This window comes from Stegostoma tigrinum, chromosome 29, assembly GCF_030684315.1.
Source record: "Stegostoma tigrinum isolate sSteTig4 chromosome 29, sSteTig4.hap1, whole genome shotgun sequence".
In the NCBI taxonomy this organism is placed as follows: domain Eukaryota; kingdom Metazoa; phylum Chordata; class Chondrichthyes; order Orectolobiformes; family Stegostomatidae; genus Stegostoma; species Stegostoma tigrinum.
In genome coordinates this window covers 27,685,355-27,711,307 of record NC_081382.1, presented here as the reverse complement: position 1 = coordinate 27,711,307, position 25,953 = coordinate 27,685,355, and positions in this window count along the sequence as shown.

The window sequence follows — 25,953 nt, the reverse complement described above, 5'->3', positions numbered from 1 at the left end:
GACAAGAACCCTTTCAAGATAGTTTTCCTAATCGATCTGTTCAGAGATATTACACACCTTTGGAGCAGGTGGGACTCGAACTGGGTTTCCAACCCTAGAAACTGGGACACTACCACTGTGTCACATAATTCCCGCACCCCTGCACTCCTTTCAATTGTAATGTCATTCATGGAAACCAGGTGGGATCCATGATGTGAAAGGATTTGGTTCGCCAGGTTTTCAGGAGAAACTGAAAAGAGTAATGGAATCACATAGCACGGAAACAGGCCCTTCTGTCTAACTTGTCCATACTGACCAGATATCTGAAACTGATCTAGTCCCATTTGCCAGAATTTGGCTGCTATCCCTCTAAATCCTTCCTATTCATGTACTCATCTAGATGCATTTTAATTGTTGCAATTGTGCCTGTCTTTACCATCCGCTGTGGGAATTTGTTCCATACATTCACCACCCTCTGCATGAAAACATAGCCCCTTAGGATCCTTTTAAAGCTTTCTCCCCTCACCTTAAATCTATGCTCTCCAATTTTAGACTCCTCTACCCTGGGTAAAAGGTATTGGTTATTCACCCTATGCATGCCCCTCAAGATTTTGTAAACCTCTATAAGGTCACCCCTCAGCCTCTGATGCTCCTGGGAAGAGCTGCAGTCTATGCAGCCTCTCCCTATAGCTCAAATCCTTCAATCCGGCAACATCCAAGTAAATCTTTTCTGAACTCTGTCAAGTTTAACTGTATCTTTCCAACAGCAGGGAGAATAGAATTGAAGGCAGTATTCTGAAAGTGGCCTCACCAATGCCCTGTACAGCCACAACACAACCTCCCACCTCCTATACTCAATGCTCTGACCAATAGAGGTAAGCGAGCTAAACACCATCTTCACCACTCTGTCTACCTGCAACTCCACTTTCAAGAAAGTAGTCACCTGCACCCCTCAGTCTCTTTGTTCAGCAGGGCTCCCCAGGGCTGTACCATTAGCTGTGTAAGTCCAGCCCTGGTTTGTTTTCCCAAAATGCCACACTCCACATTTATCTAAATTAAACTCCATCGGCTGCTCCTGAATTTAATGTAACAGGAACATCCTATTCGGAATAAATCCAAAATACTTACAAAGTAACATGATCAAATATACTGAAATAAATGTGACGCTCACCTCACAAAAATTGATTTTTAGGTGAGGGTAAAGAAAAAAATTACTTTGGGAGCAAATCCAAAGATGACCACACTGCTACGAACCATGGACTTTCAGGAGTTTTTCAGCTTGGCCTTCAAACTGACGGCAATGCCATTTGTACCCAGACAGACACATCAAATTAAATAGAACTGCAGAGCATACTCAGGACAGATAGAGGCTATTCGGCCCAGCATGCCCACTTGAGTCTTCTCTCTCCTTTTCTAAGTCTATTAGAATAACCTATGATTCTCTTCTGACTCTCTTGCTTAACAAGCCTCCCTTGAACTGTATAAGCACTGTTAGCCTCAATTACTTCTGATGGTCACAGGCTCCACATCCTCCCCACTTGCTGAGAAAAGAAAACCTCCAGAATCCCTCTTAGTGATTATATTTTCTTGCTGACCTCCAGCTCTCCTCTTCGACATAAGTGCAAACACTAGTCTTTGTGTCTCCTAAAATCTTGTATAATTTTATATACCTTTATCAGGTCACGTCCAAGCCTTCTCTTTACAAATGAATTAGAAACAAGCCTATTCATCCTTTCCTGATGAGTGCAACATTGCATTTCTGCTTTTATCCCTGTGAATCTTTATTGTACCATCTTCGAGTATATATATCTTCCCTATCTTTTCAATGATATAGCAATCAAATTGTACACAGTACTCCATGGTCTAAGCATGGTTTGATACAAGTTTAACAGTGCTTCTCTATTTTTCAATTATACCCCTGTAGAAATAAATTGTACTGCTCGCTTTGCTTTTTATTGTGGCCCTATTAACCTATGTCCACTCTAACATCCCCTGATTCCTCCACTCCATTTAGATTCCAATTTACCAAGTAATACACAACCTCCTGTTTTCTTATTACATTAACGCACTCAGGCTCCTCCGACAGCACCTTTTAAACTCATAACCACCGTTACCCAGAAGGACAAAGCAGCAGCCGCATGGGGACACCACCACCTGAAATTTCTGCTCTAAGTCACACGCCAACCTGATTTAGAAGTATATCACTCTTCCTTCAGTGTCACTGGGCCAAAATCCTGGAACTCCTTGGGACCGTGGGACTGCAGTGATTCACCAACACTGTCTCAATTCAGTTAAGATAGGCAATTACTGCTGGCCTAGCTCATGATCCCTGCATCTGCGAGAAAAACATTTTAAAAACTCCTGCTTCCAATGTTTTGCTGTCTGATCTGTAGTCCACAGATATCTGCCACCTTAAATATGGACACTACATTAGCTACCCACCAGTTTACTGGACCCAAGTATTGTTCTGACAAATTATTAAATATGTTTAGTAGTGTTCCTCTTATTTTTCCCTGGATTAATTTAAAGTGCATGGATGTAATCTCTTCAAACCAGGGTTTTATCCACTTTGAGTTGAATTCTTTCATTTAGCATTTCTTGTCCCGTTGTTTTTAGTGAAATAGATTTCTCATCTCATCTTCTGTTACTATGTTCATCTGGTCTATCTCCCTGTTAAACACTGGAACATAATAATTATTCAGTAATTCTACCAGTTCTTTAATACAGTTTGCAATATTATCCCTTTCATCCCTTAGAAGCCCGACTCTCATCTCAACTTTTCTTCTTTTATTTATGTGCATGTCAAATATTTTGCTATTTTATGTTCTGGGATAATTTAATTTCATAGTTCCTCGCTGCTTTCCTAATTATTTTTTGATTTCCTCCTAACATCTTCATATTCTCCCTTGTCATGCTTTCCCCTGTTGTCTGTGTACTTATGCTTCCTTCCGTACCTTCAATACTTTTCTTTATGTCTTTATTCATCCATGGTGTCTCATTAATGTTCAGTTTGTTCTGAATATTCAAATTTATATTCAAATAACATAACTAACCCAAAAGACTTCAGGAAAAGTGTGCTGAAACTCAGAGCTCACAGTCAATCTCTGGGGTAGTGTCTTAAAAGCACAATTTGTGATATAGTCACTCACCACTCTGCCAACAAAATCTTCAAAAACACAGAAAAACTAAACCTTAATCCATGTCAAATTAACATAATCTCATGAGACAAGATGCTGCCATAAGAATGTTCATTGATGCCACTCACAAAAGTGACAAAATAACACCCACCTGGCTTTTATATAGAAATGAGCAATGAAATTCCTGGGCTGTGGATTAAGGTTTTTCATCTTCGTCTCCAATTTCCACCGCTGCAGTCACAGGAAGACCACCTTGAAAAGAGTATCTTCAATGACATGGCAGCACAGGGAAGTGACCCCAATGAATGAACTTGTCATTTTTAATGATTTGTACCCTGGAAAGTAATGTGATACTGACAAAACACTGTAACTGATACTGTCGTGTTGTGACCTTACACCCTGATAAATCAATGTACAGAAACTCACAGAAACATGTGAAAAGACAATGGTGAGAATGCCATTTGTACCTATTTTATACAACAGTCCCTTATGATGAATATGAAATAGGTTTTCACAAATGACAGGCAGCCCTGTTTGAGTCCATTTTACTTAGCAACTGCATATTCCCCTTCAACAGAACCAACAGTGAGGAGTTTTGTCAGCAGCTTTTGTTGCTTTATTGACTGAAGCGAATGAACAGCTTAGACATGTCACTGAAGTTAAAGCCAGTTCTGCTATGCATAAGAAGCAATTAAAATTAATACACATGCATTCGGTAGTGATTAATTAGTGTTGGGCTAAAGCAACTTGTTCTGCCTACTGCATTGTCTTCCCATTAAGAAGTTTCAGCTACACTCAACACACTGTGTAACTATGCAGTCATAATGCTGAACATCTTAACAGATTGTAAGATGGCAAAAGCATCATCGATATCAACTTCATGGACTAAATCAGCTGCAAAGTAATAACTAGTGCCATAAAGCGGCAGGACTGCTGCAGAGCCAATTGTTAGAAATAAGGTGCCATCAGTAGTCTGTAGTGATCACAGGAGTAAACGCTTCAAGTGCACAGAGAAAAAAACAAAGGAGTGGTTCAGAGAGGCAATTTAACTGAAATTGGCAACACATAAATGAATAATCCACTTCTTTGAAATGTGACAGAAACATCCAGCTATATATCACTAATGGATAAGAGATAGACTGTTGAATCTGCAGATGCATAAAGCACATTTCGTATATTGTAGCCATTGTTTGATCATATATTCTGGGCAAAATAGCTATGGGCAGAAAATTTCAAATTCAGGACACAAATAGGGCATGATTAGGAAGACCTTTCAGCCCAAATAACCAAAAATAATCTACAGTCCTTACATAAAAGCATCCAACTGTTTCTTAAATGCCACTGAATATTTTACCTGGACTATTCAGCTGAAAAATATCACTACTTACAAAAGCAAAGTTTCTGGAAAAGCTCAACAGGTCTGACAGCATCTGTGAAGGAGAAAACAGAGTTAATGTTTCGGGTCCAGTGACCCTTCCTCAGAACTGATGCTGCTGAGTTTTGCAGCAACTTTGTTTTTGTTCCTGATTTACAGCATCCGCAGTTCTTTAATATCACCACTTATTTCTTCAGTCCTTCGGTGAAAGTCCTTAAATTTCAGTCCTAGATTTGCCTGGATGAAAGAGTGTTATTGCTATCAGCTTGGAACAGTTTCTTTCCTCAAGCCCCTCTACCACCATCCATTCCTCAATGAAATTCCAACTGAACTGCTAAATTTCAAAGCTAAAAAGGACAAGTGGATTCAGTCTTTGCTGAAAACTGTGACCTTCGATGAACCTCAACTTCTTTTCTTCAGCCCACTTTCATTAAACAAAATGAATTCAATGGCTGCTTGATTGGCATGTTCAGCTTCGATTTACTTAGAGTTAACCTAACAGATAGGACATGGAAGTGAACAGGGGACAGAACGTTATTCCCTAGCTTCACTGAGTCATGGACATGTCTCAAATTTAAACTTGAATGAATGTAAGTATTAATGCCAATATGCTAGCACTGAGCAGTACTGGTGCCATGATCGGAAAGATATTCTGGGCAATATAGCTGTTTATATTATAAGCAAACATTTTAATTCTCTCTTTAACATGGTCCAGAAGCTCACATCTTGTACTAATAACAGAAGGTATGGGGACAGAAATGTTGCACACTCCCCTAAAGAGTTGTTATACCTCTTAGTCTTCGTGATACCAATGATAGTGCCTTACCCCTATTTTCCGAAGTTAAAACAAAACAGAGTTCAAACTGCAGCCCATGACATGACATAGATCTGAGATATTTTTGTGGTAGAATGAGTGCTTCAGTTGCTTGGGTGGTATGTATGGGCATTCTTCCTTGGAACCCTGGCAAAAAGCCAGCAGGAGAGCAGAAGCATGTCTGGTGCTGAACATTAGAGTACTGGTATTCCATATGCTCTTAATATTTGCACTCTAAATATTTATCTGGCCTGGTAAAATACACTTTGTATAATTAATTACACGAGTTTTGTTAGCAATGCTCTAGTTAGAATTCCTCTTTGTTCTGATCTTTATCTTGTTCATGGCAAGAAGAAATTATCTCCTATATACATGATGGTCAACTGATGTGTATCAAACACTCATGGTAGAGAGACTGCCTGGCCTCTCCAGACTTTCAAATAAATCAGCCACTTAAACCACTGATAGCCAGTGGTTAGAACCATTTCTTTCACAAAATCCTAAAATCTGATCACTCAACTCTTTCACCTTTCCACACACAACTTCTGCGAATTCATGACGTCCCAGTCTGTTTCAGCGAACATCTACCTGTTTTTGACATAAAAAAGTACAACACAACTCATGCCATTTATTTTAGCTCTCTCCTAATTTAGCCGCACTGTTTCCAGTCACACAGTCTAACATCTACATGCTCCACAACACATGCCGAGACCTTGAATTATCTTCCACATATATGGAAGGATTAATTCATAACATTTCCAGTTAAACGTATCTTCACACTTTTATGAACTGGAAATGGCCATTTTCCCCATCCTTAAACTGTATGTTCATGCAAAAGATTAAAGCCCAGTTTATTTGCTTTTACAGGTATACCAAGTGAAAATTGCAGATACAATACTAAAATAGCATGAGCACAAAGTTTTGCGGCAGCATTGTGATTCTGTGGTGTAAGACCTTCAGGATCCTATGTCACAGAGCGCACATGACTGACCATAAATAGCAGAGTGTAGGCAGTGTTAGAACACTCGAGTAGAATAAATCATATGACATGAGACTTGACCTTTAGATGGAGGTCAGTTAACTCAGCTGGCTGGACAGCTGGTTTCTGATGCAGTGAAACCAATAGCAAGGTTCAATTCTGTATCACTGCGGTGAATGGGAACCAGGTAGCTATTACTAGAGACTTTCAGGTAACCCCATACATGAGAGAGATTCTTGGTGTGTTGGCTTTGCAGGCTGGACTACTCAAATCATGGTCACCTAGTCAGGAGCCAATTAAAGTCATAAAACCACTATAGTGTGGAAGCAGGCCATTCAGCCATCGAGTCCACACCAACCCTCCAAAGAACATCCCACCCAGACCCACCCCCTACCCTATCCCTGCATATCCCACCCTATACACTATGGACAACTTAGCATCTAACCTGCACATCTTTGGACTGTGGGAGGAAACTGGAGCACCCAGAGGAAACCCACGCAGACACGAGGCGAATGTGCAAACTTCACACAGACAGTCGCCCGAGGCTGGAATCAAACCTGAGTCCCTGGCGCTGTGAGGCAGCAGGGCTAACCACTGAGCCACTAAGCTACCCATCATGTCATTATCCTTCATTCAGAACCCATTAACTCAATGATTTCTGGTTTTACTTTCACTGTTCTAGGGAAAAATAACACTGTACAACTTACAAAGTGCTCCAGTAAAAATGATTTAAAACCCTACAGTCATGCCTTTGCATCATGTCCTTGATTTAAAGCAGCATTTTCATTTACCTGACCACAGACTCAAAAGTAAAGGAAAGACAAAATAAATTTGATCTCGATAGGTGTTCAAGACTTAAGACTATTCTTGGCTTCACATTCTCCTCGGTGAGTCTATCATGAACACACTCTTAGCGTGGCATCAATGCACACTGTTAAAGAATGCCAGTATACATTTTGCTGCATGGTGCAGGTTCAGCTGGGAATAATGGCTTGCAAGGCCAAGAAATGATTCTGACGACTAGCTATTAACAGTGTAAGTGGCGCATGTTTGAAAGTCTCAAGAAACCAGGCAGACTCACCACCATGATAATAAATGTGAGGCTGGATGAACACAGCAAGGCCCAGCAGCATCTCAGGAGCACAAAAGCTGACGTTTCGGGCCTAGACCCTTCATCAGAGACTCTCTGATGAAGGGTCTAGGCCCGAAACGTCAGCTTTTGTGCTCCTGAAATGCTGCTGGGCCTGCCGTGTTCTTCCAGCCTCACATTTTATTATCTTGGATTCTCTAGCATCTGCAGTTCCCATTATCTCTGATACAATTTTAGACTCGCTACCATGGTTGTTTGATATATTCTCATGAATCTGTTGACCATCATGCACATCGAAAATCATTTTTGTGGAGTCACAAATCTGATGTTAATAGGAAAGGAAATTGGAGCACAATCTATCCAGTGTTATCCTCCTGCCACTGACTGTTGTGCATTAAGAGCAGGTGAGAAAAGTTACTCTTCTGTCTTTACAGCCATGACATTGGAATTGAGATGGAGATAGTTCAAGATGGGATGAATAAAATTCAGTGTTGAAAACAAGGCAAAAACAGAGAGATTTATTTGCGGGAACAGTCATTCTAGTAGGTGAAGATTTGTCAAGGGGCTTTCTGATCTCACCTGGACTCAGCTGAACAGGCAGGATAAGAAGTTCCAAACCTCACATGACACTATCTAAAGCTTTCATATTATGTGGAGTTGCACAGAATTTGATAGCACAGAAACAGTTATTCAGTTCCACAGGCCCATGTTATTGTTTATGCCCAACATTATCACCTTCCTATCTTACCTGTTCATACCCAAGCACCATATCCAAATCTCATCACAAATCTTTATTTGATGTTTCCCACTTAAAATTTGTTCCGAAACTGTCAAGCAATTGCATTGAATTAATAAGATCCACTTAACTAGCATTGACAAAAAAGTAGCAACGGCATTTTCCATCAATTTGGGTAGAATTCAAATTTAGATCCCAGCAATGAAAAGGCCTATTCACATTCCTTTTAAAATCTCCTGGTTACACGTTTGTTTCTGACCACTCATATTATACATTTTCTAAAGCTTATACACACCGTAGGTTCATTTAGAGACAATTGCATAGATTGTGCAGAGACAAGGTTGTACACCATATGCTCCTGCACAGCAGAGAAGGGTGCCCTGCTTCACCCTTACCACTACTACTTTGACAACTGAATTGACTCATACACTACCAGAATTTTATCAATGCAGATCACAAAATAATAAAAGACAAGGCAAGTATTGACAAGTGCTGCTGTCTTAATTATATAATCAACACTAGAATAATAGAACACATATTCAGCATTAGGCTTCCAGTGGCCAGCAAACCACACTCGTAAAGTGTGTGCGTTCACTTACACGCACAAACACACACACACAATAATTGGAAAAAGAAAAAGATTCCAACCAAAAAAGTTCTGCTTAATTGATAAACTCAGTTGAAAAGAGTGGATAAGTAGTTTGATTGAATGGATACTGAATGGAAACTAACAAGTGAACATAGGCCATTAGACACTGTGGAACACTATGGCATCAGTTAAAAAGAAACAGGAGTAGGCCAGTCAGCCACTCGAGCCTGCATTGCAATGCATTGGATCATGGCTGATCTGATATGCCTCATATCCACTTTTGTGCCCTTTCCCAAAAACTTTGATTCCCCTACTGATCAAGAATCTAGGTCAGTCTTAAATGTATACAAGGACTCTGCCCCCACAATTCTCTGCAGCAAGGACTTCCAAAGACTCAAAACTCTGAGAGAAGAAATTCTTCTTTGCCTTAGTCTTAAATTACCACCCTTTTATTCTGAGACTGTGCCCTCTGGTCCTAGATTCTCCCATGACCAGAAACATCCTCTTAGCATTTAACTTGTCAAACCTCTTAAGAATCCTGTATGCTTCAGTGAGATCACTTCTCATTCTTCGAAACTGCAGAGAGTTGAGCCTTTGCTCTTAAGACAATCTCCGAATACCAGGGACCGTCCTCGTGAATTTTCTCTGAACTGCCTCCGATGAAAGAATATCTTTCCTGAGATAAGGTCACCCTAACAGCCCTCAGTGGTCCAGATGTGGTCTCCCCAGCACCTTGTACAGTTTCAGCAAAGCCTCCCTGCTCTTATACTGCAACCCCCTTGAAATAATGGCCAACATTCCTTATTACCTGTTGCACCCTGTATGTTAGCTTTCTGTGTTTCATGTACAAGTCCCCCAAAGTCCTTAATGCTGCAGCTTTCTCAGTTTTTCTCCACTTAAAAATATGCTGTTCTTTTGTTCACCCTTTGAAAATGCACAACTTAACATTTTCTCACATAATACTCTGTTTGACATTGTTTTTTGCAAATTTACTTAACCTATCTACATCTCTCTGTGAGCTGTTTGCAGACTCTCTGTAAACTCTTGCAATTTGCCTTTCCATCTATTTTAGTGTCACCTGCAAATCTGGATACAGTACATTCACTTCCTTTGTCTAAGGGATTGATATCTACTGTAAATCATTACCCCACTCAGGTGTTCGAAGGTTGAGGTAGATTTTTACTTTGTGTAGAGTAGAGCATAGACCTGGGGTTCCAATGAGTTGACCATCATTTTACACCTTTCCTGTTTTTTACTTCACTCATTCTGCACTACCATACAATGTCAAAATCAATGGAGGGCAGTAGACAGGGAGTGCACCCAGGGCCACCCCCTACCCTAACCCAATGTCAAAATCTATGGAGGGCAGTAGACAACGAGTGCACCTAGAGCCACCCCCTACCCTATCCCAATGTCAAAATCTATGGAGGGCAGTAGACAGGGAGTGCACCCAGAGCCACCCCCTACCCTATCCCAATGTCAAAATCTATGGAGGGCAGTAGACAGGGAGTGCACCCAGAGCCACCCCCTACCCTATCCCAATGTCAAAATCTATGGAGGGCAGTAGACAGGGAGTGCACTTTGCCAGAGGCAGCACTGCAGAACCTGTTGGAAATATATAAAAAGTTCACCTACGGTTATGTTCGCTTGAACTCCTCTAAGTTTTCTGTGGCCACTCTGTACTTGTTTTTTGCATTTTTGAACAATCCCACCTAATAATAACTTTTGAAAAAGTTATCAAAGGCTTTGCAACCTTTTACTGCATTGACAAACTAGCCCACAGGTGGAGAAGCGTCAACAAGGGTAGGCTTAGATAGACAGCAGGAGGACAGGACAAGATGAAGAATTACTTGAGCATGAGCGAGCTCTAGCAGGAGCAAGTGGAGGAAGAAGATTAGGAACTCCCTTGCCAGAAGGTCAGAGTTTTCTTCACTTCCCAGTTGTTCAGGCAGAAGCCCAAATTGCTGCAGCACAGCTTTTAAAACAAGTGTGCCTTTTGATTACAGTAGTTTGTTCAGGTCACTAACAGATCACCCCTTTACAGCAAACAACAGCTAACATGGAGAATACCATCTCTTCAGTAAGGGTGGCGTTAAAGTACAGTTTTAAAGAATCTTTCAGATGTTCTTGGACTGAGTGACTCCTGGTGAGCTATCAGTCATCCACTGGAGAAGCTTGACAACTCAGACAGCTGCTACTAGAACGTAAGCTGCACTATTGTGGCATCACAGGGAATATTCACTGATGAGCTTGATCAGATGAGGCAAAAGATCTGAATAGGTTTCTGTGGAATAATTTAAATGATTAGAACAGTGTGCCTGCAGGTAAAGAAGCAAAGTGACATTGATGCTCCAAGAGCAATTAGGACAGGTTTTAGTTGGGAGGAAGATGCAGTGTGAGGATAGAAACACTACCACATGACTTCTCTTTCTACATCTGCTTTGCCATGGCCTACTTATATCCAGGTGCCAGAGGAACAGGCCATTCATGTCTGCAGAGTCTCCAATATCAAAAGGAGACTGATTCTGACTTCTAGCACTATACTCTGGAGGCACAGTAGCTCCATGTGTCTCCAGTCAGTGATAAAGAGGAGATAAATGAACTTGCACAACACAACTGCGAGTCAGAGGGAAGTATCATGACGCAAGCAGTAGTTCAACATTGACACTGATGAAATTCATCATTACAAAGGAACAAAACAAACAGCGCAACCTAAAAATGTTAGACCTTGCTACTCAACATCAATTTCAGTTAGATGAGGCATTCTCTGTGCAGTACTCAGATAATGTCAGTTTAGTAAAGTACAGTTGGGCTTCAGTGAACAGAATGCAATTAGCTTTAGTGTAAAATATCTCAACATTTTTGTTCCCCACTTTTTAAGGGAGTTCACAAATAAGAAGGTTTTCTATCAAGAAAACAGCCCAAACTTTATAAGCAAAGCACCATAGAATAAAAGAAAATACATGAGTTGGTACCATTTCATGTGACAGAAACAAACAAATGCATTCTCAATGAGGAAGATTATATGAAAACGAAATAAAGCAAAAGGTCTGTTACCCACACTCCAAGTATCTACGTCTCTGATTATCCCAAGATTTTTTGCAAACAACCCTTTGCATAAATATTGGCTCAATTGACAGCGGGTTAATATTTCTTTTCATTTTTGCATCATCTCTTGGTGAATAAAATTACATTTTTGTTCTGTCTTGTATTCTAATTGTTTTCATTCCCAATGCAAAAGTTTAGTGCACTCCTCTGCCAAATTTTCTGCCAATTCTCATTATCTAAAATATTTGAAGATAATGGAGACTGCACAGGAGGAAAATAATATCAAAATTTATCCATCAGACATTATTTAAATAGGGTCCTAAAGATTTCTCTCATTCATTCTTTTGGTGACAGTTGTGAAGCAAAACGCCTGGTTGGTTTTCTGCCTTAATTGCCAGCCAAAATCCAATACAGCACCACGGTTCACTTGAGTAAACCCATATTGCTGTTCCACATTCCTGGCTGTGATTTTGTAAACTAGGGGTCCCCAAACTTATTGTGCACCCCATTCCAGCCCGACTAGCTGCTCAGGAATCCATACCAGTATACCAGTTTAATAGATTGATGGAATGATTACAGCAGAGGAACAGGCCCTTCAGCCCTCCAAGACTGTGCCAACACATGATGCCTTTTAAACTAAAAATCTTTTGCCTCAGCGCTGCTGTATCCCTCTATTCTCTGCCTGTTCTTATATCTGTCAAGATGCCTCTTAAACATTACTGTTGCATCCACCTCCACCACCTTCGCTGGCAGCACCTTCCAGTCACTTAAGACTCTCTGTGTAAAAAACATGCTCCTCACATCACCTTTAAACTTTCCCCCTTTTACCGTAAATCAGTTCAGACCATAATATTTGTGTCAGTTCATTGCAAGAGGGACTCAGGTAGTCCCACTCTCCTTTTCCTTCGCTGTGTCTATGATTTATATTTTTCTCTTCAGATAATTTTCCAATTCCCCTCTGAAAGTGTCAACTGAATCTGCCTCTATCGCCTTCACTGGCAACTGACCCAATACTGTCAGCTTTCTAATAGCTTCTGTTTATCTATTGTTAGCACATCCAGCATCTCAACCAACTTTATTTACATTATGACTTTCATAGCATCTTCTTCAGTTCCTCAGGGATAAGCGTTTAGACCATAACTATCCACGTTATACATTAACAATCTGGATGAAGGAGCTGGGGACATTGTTGCTAAGCTTGTTGATGACACAAAGATAAAAGTGGAGGGACAGCTAGTGTTGACGGAGGCTGCAGGGCTTGGGTAGGCGAGGAGAGTGAGCAAAGAAGTAGCAGATGGAATACAATTTGGGAAAGTATGAGGCTATACACTTTGGCAAGAGTACAGTCACAGACTATTTTCTAAATGGAGACAGGCTTCAGAAATCTGAAACACAAAGGGATTTGGGAGTCCTAGTTCAGGGCTCTGTTAAGGTTAACATGCAAGTTCAGTTAGCAGTTAGGAAGGTAAATGTGATGTTAGCATTCATTTTGAGAGGACAGGAATACAAGAGCAGAGATGTACTACTGAGGCTGTATAAGGCTGTTGTCAGACCGTATTTGGATATTGTGAATGGTTTTAGGCTCTCTATCTAGGGAAGGATACACTGGCTTTAAAAAGGGTCAAAAGGATGTGTATAAGAATGATCCCAGGGATGTAGGGCTTGTCACATGAGGAGCGGTTGAGGACTATATACCAGTACTTGGTGGACTTTAGAAGGATGAGAGGGGATTCACATTGAAACCTACAGAATACTGGGAGGCATGGATAGAGTGAACATAGAGAAGATGGGGCACAGCCTCAGATTGAAAAGCCAACCCTTTAGAACTGAGATGAGGAGGAATTTCTGCAGCCAGATGGTGGTTAATGTGTAGAACTCCAAGCTGCAGAGGGCTGTGAAGGCCAAGTCATTGAGTGTCTTTAAAACAGAGACAGATAGATTCTTGATTAGTAAGAGAAACAAGGGGTACAAAGAGAAGGTAGGAGAATGGGATTGAGAAACATATCAGCCATGATTGAATGATGGAGCAAATGGCCTAATTATCCTCTATACCTTGTAGTCCTATGTGTTCTTTATAAAGTCAAATGAAAAATATTTGCGTAGCACCTGAAATTTCCCATCTACCACTATTTGTAATTCCCCCATTTAAGTTTAATAATTAACTCTCCCTTCCTCTTGTTAGTTCTTTGTCATTAGTATACCAATGGAATACTCTTGCATGCTCTTTTATGTGATCTGCCAGTCTTTTCTCATACTCTCACTTTGCTTCTCTTATTTCCTTTTTCAATTCTGCTCTGAACCTTCCATATTCAGCTTGGTTCTCACTTTTGTAAGCAGCCTGAAGTCTGTCAAATGCCCTCACTTGTCAGTTATTCCTTCATATTGTTCTTCCTTTCATCATCCAGGAAGCTCTAATTTTGTTTGTCCCATTGTTTGCCCTTATGGGAATGTATCTAAACTATCACCTCTTTAAAAGCAGCCCACTGGACCATTATAGCTTTGACGGACAATGTTTGATTTCACTTTACCTGGATCAATCCCAGGTGAACTTTTTCACTTGATAGATACCGGCTCTCCCTAAATTCATTATTTTTGCTTTGGGTTGGTCCTTGTTCTTCTCTCAAGATGACCTAAAACTCATGATGCTGTCTCCCAGATGTTCAAGTACTATATCTTGATTCGCTTGTCTTACGTTACTCCCCAGAATGCATTATAGCAATATTGGATCCTTGTTTGACCAGAAATGTTTTGGATGTGGAAAACTCTTTCCTCAATCTGCCTTTTACATTAGTGTATTCCAAGCCTTCTGTAGGATATTATTTTTTAATAACCAAATATTATATGTACTAGTACAAAACTTTAAAAAATGTCTTGATAGTATTACATATAATTAATGTTTGTCTTTATTCATTCATAGATGTGCATGTCACTGTCAGGGCCAGCATTTATTCCTCATCCCTAATTGCCCAGAGGGCAGTTAAGAGTCTGTGAGTCACAGTGTTGTGACTCTGAAGTCAAATGTAGGCCAGACCAGGTGAGGATGCAGATTTCTTTCCCTAAAAGACATTACTGAACCAGACAGGTTGCTTTCCCCTGACAATCAGCAACAGTTGCATGGTCATCACTAGACTCTTAACTTCAGATTATTATTAAAATCAAATTGCATCACCTGCTGTGGCAGGAATCAAACCCGGGTCCCCAGAACATTATCTGGGCATCAAGATTTATAGACCAGTGATAACACTACTAGGCCATCACGTACTCTGATGTGATGAAGATCATGTTTGTTCAAGTATTGTCATATAGTGTCAGGAGTGATAGGTTACAGATTGAGTTTGCAAGGTGCCCTTCTCCACCCTCCACCCCTTAAAAATAATTGTGTCATTGAACCACTTCCCCACATTTTTTTTGCCAGTTAGTGCAATCTTATAAAGCAGTGCCTATATCCGTCAGTCCCGTAAAGATGCTGGTCATGTTGCTGAGGCTGCAGCCACATTCAGAAACACTGCACTCATGAAAGGACGGCAGCTCCGCTGGCAGAGGTAGGTGTTACCGCTGTAATGGGGGAGATCATGAAGTCACCTCCTTCATGAGGTGCCCTCTGAAGAGTTCCAGACATTTTGTTTCACAATAAGAGGAGCCCACAGCAGCCCACACACACACACACAGCCGCCCACAAGAGTGACAGTGTCTGCCCTGTGCCATGCAAGGGGCAGTATGGGCAAAGTGGGGTGACTGGATGTGGTTGTGTGTTCTCCTCTTTATGCTACGCACAGGCCACTTCTCTAGGCATTTTCTGGGCCACAGTCTCAGCAGGACCCTTCCATCTACATTGACAGGCAGCTCACAACCAAATATTTCACCGTGCAGATTGGCTACCCACCTGCTCCTGATGGGTCAGCCATTGTCCCTTCTCTACCATACTTCCAGCAAGGTCAGCCCAAGGCAGGATTTCATTGCCCCACCAACCCTTGCACTCCACTTTCTTTCTGATTCTTCCTTCGAGCCTACCTCCGCATAACCCAGGAAGATTCCACCGTAATTATCCCCTTCCGCCAAAACACCAAGCGCTGTCCCCTCATTCCCAAACCCCCAACTATCTTCAATCTCAATCAGGATGTTCTGACAGATGCAGTGTCTGGAACAGGATATATGGTCTGCTTGAGATAGTCAGTTTTGCTAGTCACTTGGATGTTTCAACACCTGCTGAATCAATCGATAAGTAGAGAGAATTCGCCTTCCTGAAAGATGTGGTACAATGGGAGAGAGAACAATGGAGGAAGTTTACGTGTGAGGAGAGAAAGAGAGAGAGGGTGCCAAGGCATGGAACTTTGTTTATTGATGCGATATGAAATAACTCCACAGAGACTGGTATCCTTTCACCAAGTCACCCTTTATTTACACGTGGAATGTCCTTGACACTCATTTAGCCTCCTCAGAGCCAGATCTAGACTGAACAGGACCCCAACACTGCTGCTTATATCTGTCTGCCAGGACTCCTTAACTGGACCAGATTAACAGCCCCAATCACATAACTCATATTCTATGAGGTCCATCTGGCTGACCTTGTTACAATCACTATTACTCCCTAGTTGTTACCATTCTCTGGTTGGAGGCAACATGTAACAGGATCTGCTACCATTACTCAATTTATCCTGTTCATCCAGGCTTTTTCTGAGCATTAGTCCCAACACTTACCTGTATCTATTGGCTACCAGTTCGTCTTAACCTTAACTGCTCAGAGACTGCCACCGCAATGGCTTTTTCAGATCAAGCCTCTTGCAGCTAAACCTGGCTGCCCAACATTCTTCTGCTTCAACGGACTCCAACCAGCAGACTAAAACTGACACTGACATTTGTACTATTGACCCTCACATGTTCAATGACCCTTGAATTATTTTGAGCAACAGATGAAAAATCACGCAGCAAGCCTATGAACTTTGTTCCTAGGCTGGATTGAATGTGTCAGCCATTGGGACGCCCTGCTCCTTGAATGCTAGAGTTGTCCAACAAATGTCCTCTCCACAGCAGCCAGCTCAGAACACACAGGGACACGGGAATGCAGATAATTGGGCTTTATCACACATACTGGTTAGGACACCTACAGGATTGAGTGGAATGTTGTCAATAGTTTCAACAGATACTCATGCCAGAATTAAGCTTGATTCCATAAGGGGGTAATGGGTTAAAATTAGATCTTAAGTGTGAGCCAGGTTTTCGATAAAGACAGCTCTTCCACCTCAATCTATTCTAATCTTGAACATGTGTCATATACACATATGTTCTGGCTGGAATCAAACTTGACTAATGTCCCTTTCTTGGAGGAAGAGATAATTATAGTATCTCACCACCCATTAATTTAGGCATCAGCTAGTTCAAAGGGCGCTAATGGAACTTGGGATGTCCCTTCTCATCCTCTGAGAGGAGATTGGTTCACCTGGGCCTGTATTCATTTGAATTGAGAAAAATGAGAGGGAATTTGATTGAAACCTTTAAAATTCTAACAGAGCAGGACAGACTAGATGTAGGGAGATAGTAAGAACTGTCGATGCTGGAGTCTGAGATCACACAGCATAGAGCTGGATGAAAACAGCGGGCCAGGCAGCATCAGAGAAGCAGGAAAGCTGATGTTTTGGGTCGGGATCCTGCTTCAGAACTGGGGGTGGGGAAAGGGTCTCTGAAATAAATAGAGAGGGGGGTGACAGTGATAGAAGGCAGTTAGTGGAACAGATAGGGTGGGAGAGAAGGCAGACAGGTCAAGGAGGCAGGGATGAAGCTAGTAAAAGGTGAATGTAGGTAGGGAGCTTCATCCCGGCCTCCTTGGCCTGTCTGTCTTCTCTCCCATCCTATCCTCTCCACTATCTACCTGCTATCACCGCCCCACCGCTCTCTATTTATTTCAGAGCCCCCTTCCCTTCCCCCATTTCTGAAGAAGGGTCCCAATCTGAAACATCAGCTTTCCTGCTTCTCTGATGCTGCCTGGCCTGCTGGGATCCTAGATGCAGGGAGAATGTTTTTGTGTTTGGGGAGTGCAGAATCAGGGGACTTAGTCTCAGGATAGGGGATAGATCATTTAGGATCGAGATGAGGAAAGATTTCTTCACTCAAAGGGTACTGAACCTATGGAATGCTTTAGAGAAGGCTGCCGTGTCTAAATCACTGAAGATATTTGAGAAAGAGGTAGATACATTGTTAGATTTTAAAGGCATCAAGGGCTAAGGGGAGAAAGCAGCAATATACATTGAGATAGAGGGCCAGCCATGATCATATTGAATGGCAGGTCAGGCTCAAGTCGCCAATTGACCTATTCCTGTTTCTAATTTCTATGTTTCTTTATTTGTTTCCATTTACAGAGAAAAGCATTTATAAAACAACAATGAAACATTCTTTTTCTTGGTAGTGATTTAACAAATCCTAACCCTGAATCTTTGACTACTTCAATATTGCTCTTTCTGCACTGTGAACTCCAGTTGTGAAGGGAAGTGAATAGGCTATTGATATTCTCACATTAACTTATGGCTGTATCGTACATTCACTAAACTAATAGCAGATGTACAAGATAATAGCAGCTTCTGCTCTAATCGCATCCAATTCAAGTCCTCATAAACACAAAGCAAAATGAAAAACAGATTTGCTCTTCACTGTTGGATGGACGAGGAAGCAAGCTGGTCACTGCAGAGCTGACTATAGGTGTTAGGGTTTCTCAACACTCTGAACGACTGGAGGGTAAAAATCATGAATTTCCAGCTTCATTTTCAAGACAGAGATTCAACTCTGTGAAGCAGCTCATCATGTGGCCCCTTTAAGAGCATGCATATATCTGTGAAATTTCATTTCTCCAGATGAGGATTTGCTCGCCAACCTGCTAGGTTTTGTCACTTAGATAAAACCACATCCGCAAACTGCGGATTCTAAAACTGAAAAGCAAGATACTCAGGTTACAACCTCCCATCTCCAGTTTATGACAGTTCTATCACTGCTCACTGATACTCAATGACAGCCTTAGAATCACAGCCAGTTTCTATTATTCTATATGCTAATATCCCCCGCGAAGGCGTCTTAAGGAAATGAAATCACAAGGATGCTCCACTTTTATATTCCACAGCTCAAAAACAATTGTTCCCACTTCCTCCATTGACTGGCAGCTCACAGTGAGTTTATGGGCTGGAGTGCCCCATGGGTGAGATTCATACACCTACATTATTACTGAAAGGAAGAGAAACAGCACATCACTTACATCTCTCACTGTGATTACCAGATGCAAAAATAACTATCTACGACTCAATATCTGGAAGAAAAGGAGCCAAGATTCAGGCTATTGTGATTGGAATACCTGACAAGCATCCAATAACAACTAATGGCATTGGATTATTCAATACCTACCGAAAATAAAAATTCTAACCCATAAAAGAAGCAGAATATATGTAAAATATAAGAAATGTGACCAAGCAATCATTCACAATGACAAGTTATTAGCACTATAATAACAGGTGCACATTCCATCTGTTACCACAGAAAAGGACAGATCTGAATGCTATTTCCTTTCAAGTTCTGTTTTTGATGAAATCCAATTAAAATAACACTACATTGAAATTCCTTGGCTATCTTTTGCTTATAGTTGAAGTCACAGAGAATATTTCTATATATCTATAGAGGTTTCTCAGTACAAAAAGAAAGTTTCATATTTGATAGATGTCTATCTTAAACCTTCTAAAGAGATGAGCCAATGTTCAGAATTAGAGCGTGACAAAGAGCACAGGCTTAAATCAGCTTGTACTGCAGGTTACTTACAGACCAGACATCCTTGAGACTAACCTCGATCCCTTCCACAGGTCATATACAAACAGAGCGCGATAGTGAGCAATAGTTAAGGTCCAGATCTGCTATCTGAACTTGAATGATGGAGGACACATTCCAGGACATGTTTATTGTCACCCGGCAGCCCACTCTTCAACACACTGTGAGCCATTTTCAATCCTAATATAATTCATTTGCTGACTTCCATTGTGAAGTGACTGATAAAGCCTTCACTTCAGGCCCTGCTGGTCACTTTTCTCAAGGAGACTCCGAAGGATGTTCGGACAAAAAAAAATGTGACTAGATGTCAGTCTGGACCTTTGGAAAATTCCCCATCTTCATTCTGTAGCACGTTACTAATAAACCCAAAGAGAGATTAGACTGGTCAGCGACAGTAATTTATAACCTAAGGGATGAACTTTTTACCTGTACATATGAACAAAAGAGGTGAAGAAAAGCTGACTGCTTGGTTACGTGAATAGTCTGCAGTGTCATCTTTTGAATCTGAGTTGTTGTAATGGTCTAATGCTGCCATTAAGCATCATTTGGAGGTCGTACCTCAGTTTTTGCATCAATGATGCTTTGCATGTGTCACATTTAAACATGCAATAATGCAACAAATTCTTGCAAACTGCAAAATGTTAGGGGCAAATGTGCCCTCTCCATTTTATTGCTCTCTTTTCTAACCTTCTGAAAATAGTTCATCTATCAGGTCAGTCTGTAAAGCTGCTGGTACACTGAGTCTGTTCCTGTCAGAAAATTTCCTGACACTCAAAAGAAGAATTTGTTGCTCCTGTCATGTGCACTGAAACCAAAGTACTTTTCAAAGCTCTTTCTTCTCATTGAGGAATGCAGCACTCTATGTGCTAGGGGCCTCTGCATTTAAACGGTTAACGTTTGAAGGGTTCAGTGGCGGTTCCCATGTTTCTGCTCTTACAATATACATCTCATGTGCTGCTAAAGTAAAAGCAACTCTTTTAGGCTGGCACTAACATTTAAAAACTAATTTTTTCCAAATTTTCCACACAAAATTAAGATTTCAATGTTTATTCCAAGAATAAATTAAGTAATGTTTCTATATTTTCACTTATTAATGTATGAAAAGTCATTATGTTTAGCAGGTGTTTTACAAAAAGAAAAGGGTAATGTGATTCTTTAAATATTTGCTGATATTTGTGTGACCTTTTCCTAGTTGGCTCAGTGGATGATAATCTGTCTGGTAATGAGCCTGTGTTATCTGGACTGATGGACTATGTTGAGAGCAGCCAGCAGATGATCACTCAGATCAACCCCTCAGGTTTTGTCATTTGTTAAAGCAGTGCCGATGACGCTGAAACACTGAGCTTAACATGTCACTAACGGGAATGTTTAAGAAAAAAATGTATGCAGAAATAGTGATGTTTATTGATGTAAGAATTCAAGGTTTTGCCCTACCTGCTGAAGGACCAATCTTACCACTAGACTTTTAATGAATATTTGGTTTACCCACTGTGAACTGTTGAATATAATACAGTTTCTTTGCCATCAATAGTGTGTGATACAAACTTGGTTTAAAGTGGCAGGATCAATAGAAACAAGGCACTGTACTTCAGAAAATAAAAGGTGATAACTGTAACTGCTTCATGACAACAACTTCTAAAACAGCTGCTCTTCCGCCTACTCACCCATTGAAAAATTCCAAGAACAGAAGCTGGTCATTTAGCCCAAAATACCTGTTTTGGCTGCAGGCAAGAGCTCTCAAGTTAATGCCACTCCCTTGTCCTTTTCTTCATTGCCTTGCACTTTTCTAATTTTCAAGTATATGCAATTCCTTTTTAAAAGCTATTATTGATCTGCTTCTATCACTCCTTCAGGAGTGTATTCCAGATCATTGCAACTCATTAGGTAAATAAGAGATTTCCTCTTAAAAATAAACTCATTTCAACTGTTAGTGGGAGTATGACATAGGGCGAAGAAAATTCAAAGAAAGGAATGGAATTTAAAAATGTAACATAAAGAAAGTATCAGTTTAATGCCTTTCACAACCAACTATTTCTGGAGTTGGACAGTGATATTAACATTTTCAGATCATGTCTTTGTCCTGCCATTGATGAACAAATAGGACGTAATTTCACCGATACATCTTGACTCTTCACTTCCCTCTTCATCTTTAGGATGCCCTTTTATATCTGATTAAGCTTTGATCATTTCTCCCATTGTTTCTTCTTTGGTTCAGTGCCTGTTTTCCTTTCCTTATAACGTTCTAAAGTGCTTTAAGGCTTCTTCCCACTCTTAAGGTAAACTGCAGATGTAATTGTTGACACTTAAACAGCTTTGAATAAGACAGCATTTAAAAATGGTGACACAGCCAGTGGAGAAAGATCTTACCATAAAAGCCCACAGTTACAATCAGAAAAGGGGGGAGACATTCATGTCCCAAGAGGTTAATTAGTTCTGCCATAATCACTTTGTCATTTAAAACATGAAAATGGCTGCATCAGCTTTCCCATCTTTTTCTGTTTTCAAGCAAGGCCAAAAGCCACGAAGCAACTTGGTAAAAATTCTCACCTTGTCCTTTTCACAAGTCAAAAATGGATCCTAGTCATATTCATAAGGACAGTGCGTGTCTAAGCATGAAATTAATATGACCCAACTCAAAAAGCATCAATCCATAATGAAGACATGAATCTGCATCTTTGCAAGCTGTCTCAGTTTTCTGAGTGATACAATATAAGAACAATCCAGCTCACTGGAAATCAGACCATCAATTAAATACATGCACAATAACTTTTAATTGCTATTCCTCGTACAATGACTTAGCGATTGCCAATGTTCCCAAGAGAGCCACAATACAAGTTTACACAGTAACACCAAACTGGCGTTTGTCTAAGATGCTAGCAAGTTGCCCCTTGTCTTGCTTGAGTGAGTCGGTGAATCAATTTTTTTTTAAAAATCCAAGCAGGTGCCAGATTAAGAGGTAGAAATTTCAGAAACACCTCTCACACAGTCGCCAAGTGGCCTGAGGCTGATTCATCAAAATTGGAGCAAAACTATTGATGTCACAAGGTATAATGGTAAATTTCCTGCCCACAAAATAGCCTCCTCTTCTCCTGATTTTTGATCAAGCTATTCTGCTGGGTTCTTCCAATATTGGTGTGCAAAACATAGCACTGATTGGGTTACATATGTAAACGAATGAGTATATGTACAATATGTCCATGCACAAGACTATAAAATAGCAGGGCTTTATTCAGCTTTATTTAATCTGATAATTTATTCAAATTACCTAGCCTCAACAGACTTAAACCGAGTTTCAGTATAAGCAACCATGAAACTGTGGTTGAGTTTTGTAAAAACCCATCTTGTTTACCGGTGTCCTTTAGGAAGAGATCATCCCTGTCTTTACTTTTTCTGCTCTACATGTGACTCCAGGCCCACTGAAATGTGTCTGACTCATAACTGCCCTCTGAAAGCCACAGAATCAAGGTTATTTACAGATGGACAAGAAATGACAGTGATACCCATATCTCATAAAAGAATAAAGAAAATAATTTTTGGCTTATAACAACTCTTATTCAGATAAAATCCATTTATATGCATGACAACTAGACTATTAGTAACAAGCATTGAAAATCATTTCTCATTATTGAAATGAGCCATGGAACGATGCAGCTCTCAAATCTCACTGAAAAGTAAGAACCTTTAAAAAAAACTTGCCTTGTGATTTTTTTTGCTTTTTACGGAAAAATATTTAGTTTTTTAAGGCAGCAGGGAACACAGTAGAGGTAAGTAACATACTTAAGGGGTTCAATTGACAAGAGAAAAGGTAGCATGGTTTAAAGTTAACATCAGTGTCCCAAGAGACTATGGCAGACGTTCCATTTCATCTCATTTTATTTAAAGGCGCATTTAGTGATATTTCCTGACAAAATCTTATGACTGTTGAGTGTGCTGTACAGGCTCATTTTGGGATTTTTAAGACATCTTTCAATGAAATTTCCACAATAGGCCTTGTTACAAAAGTAGCAACTGAGGATTTGAAGCAAAATAATGCGCCGTATTCTAGGTTATAGTAGAATGTGTTTAAGGCACTTTTATTATGTGTCACTCTCAAATTGCACAATGCCAAAATGTTCAGATCTATATAATGTCCGAATTCAGGCTCACAGGACACAACACAGTCCGATGTAATCAGCCATAACACGGTTAAGAGTACAATCCTATGGGAATTTCCTTGGAAGCTTCGGGTTGGGAATTACTCAAGAGACAACACAGTTGACCCCTAACTATTTCAGGAACCTTCATGGCAAGATTTAGAGACTGGGCCCTCTTTTCACATTATTCTTGCACTCAATAAGCTAAGGAAAGAGGATCATGGAAATATCCTCACGTTTATCATCCCAGGCACACAGTTGCCAGAATGAGGTAAAATGAATGTCAACGATTACAACCACATTCTGCTCCATTTAAGATGGGGGAAGGCAGAAGGTGGGGAGAGAAAGTAAGTGATAAAAATGCTTTTGCAAAGTACTGTTTTATCTCAACCCAAGCAACTGAGAGAGTATTTCAGAAGAGAAAATCATTGTTAATTGTTCCTTTTAAATCAGCCTTTTGCAGACTGCAAGAATAAATCTGAACAAAGATGACAATATTTTACATTTATGGAAACACACACTACTGATGTCTTTCAATCTTTCACCTTAATACCACATGATTAGCAATCATGTTTAACACAAGAATACTTAAAGATAGTTCAAACGTGGTGAAGAATATTGCATCTTGCAGGTTAACAGTGTAGTTTGTTTCATTCACATTTACCCACTGTAACAGTTGACGTTGGTCTGTGTTGCAGGGAAAAGAAAGTTAGGTCAGTACTGAAGGGTTAACTGGGGCCCACAGCACACCATTATAGTTCAAGCATATAAAAGGTCGATTTTATAATGCATACTGTGGCAGCGCTCTTCAATTTCATTATTCTAATTGCTGTCGATTTTGAATCAATCATGGACAATGCATGAGCATTTCAGAATGAAACTTTTCAGTCTGTAACCCAAGGATTCTTTTGTTAAGGTAAATCTTCTATGCTTACATCATATAAATTACCACAGAAAGATGCAGCAAAGTATATTATTCTTTCGCATTTGGTTGCGAATAGAAAAGAGTGGGTTGTGTGATTCAGTTTGAGCTTGGCATTGTATTTCCCCAAATGAGTTCTGGGTGTGTCCCATTAGGAAACCCCTTATCATAGAAAATAGGATTCTGAGGAAACAAAGCAACTTAATCCATACCTAATTGGATGAAATCGTTATGCACTTTCCATCCATTGCCTGACTCTTTTAAGTTCCCAGCTCCTCTGGGATACAGAACACCACTGAACAGGAATGATTGCATTTCCTCTGGGAGATATTCTACTCCCCTATTGTTAAGCACACAAATAATCTAGTGAAGAGAGTCCTTAATTAGCAGCAAGAGGTATCATAAACCAGATTTTCTTTGCGCAATTTAAGTTTGGTGATGCAAGGATACCTTCCAAAAGGTCATTAGGAAAATTGGTCTTCCACAAAGAACCTTTAATATCTTCGACTTGACAAAGCCCTTTTAATTTATTGACACAGGGTAAATCTCTCAGGATCAAGGAGCTAATTTTGGATCATTTTACCACATTTTACCTCTGTCTGCAATTTATTTAATACTCTCAGGTCATGAAGCAAAGGATTGATTTTTTAAAAATATGAAATATTCAATAGCCTCTAGAAATTGTAAATATAATTTTTGGTATGAAATATTTAATGAACCATTTGTAAAAGTAATTGCACTATCTGCATCTTCTATCTTTCAAGCCTTTGAGGATGATCAAGATAGACTGACTGCTCTTACAGCAGGTAATAATGACACAATTTCTTCACTGTACCTTTCCTGTGAAATATGTAGCCAGGATATTGAGTGAGTGGTGTCTATTCATAACATAATCCATTGAAGAAGCTTTAATAATTCTGGTGAACACGCCAACTAAACCACAACAGACTGCTTTTTTTTATTAAAATGGTGGCTATTCTGAAAAGGTAAAACATCAAAGAGATTGAACACTTCTGATTCTTTTTCTCAAGCATGTGGTCTGTCCTTATTTTCTTTGCAAGACAAAGATGTTATTATACAGAGTACCTACAAATATTTGGTAGATTTTTCTGAGTAATGACACTCTACCGCACACTGTCACTGCACTCTCTTTCTATGTCATGGAAAGTCTGCACATTTCTTGCAGGGGATTCAAACCAAGGCATCTTCAGAAACATGGAGCCATACTTCCATTCTGGCAGTTTTCTCCAACTATAGAGCTTTTGGGGGAAGGAAAATCATGCCACTGTTTTTCACAGCAGTCAACTGCTTTCTTCTAAAACTTAAAAAGTACAGAATCACAGACAGTCACTTT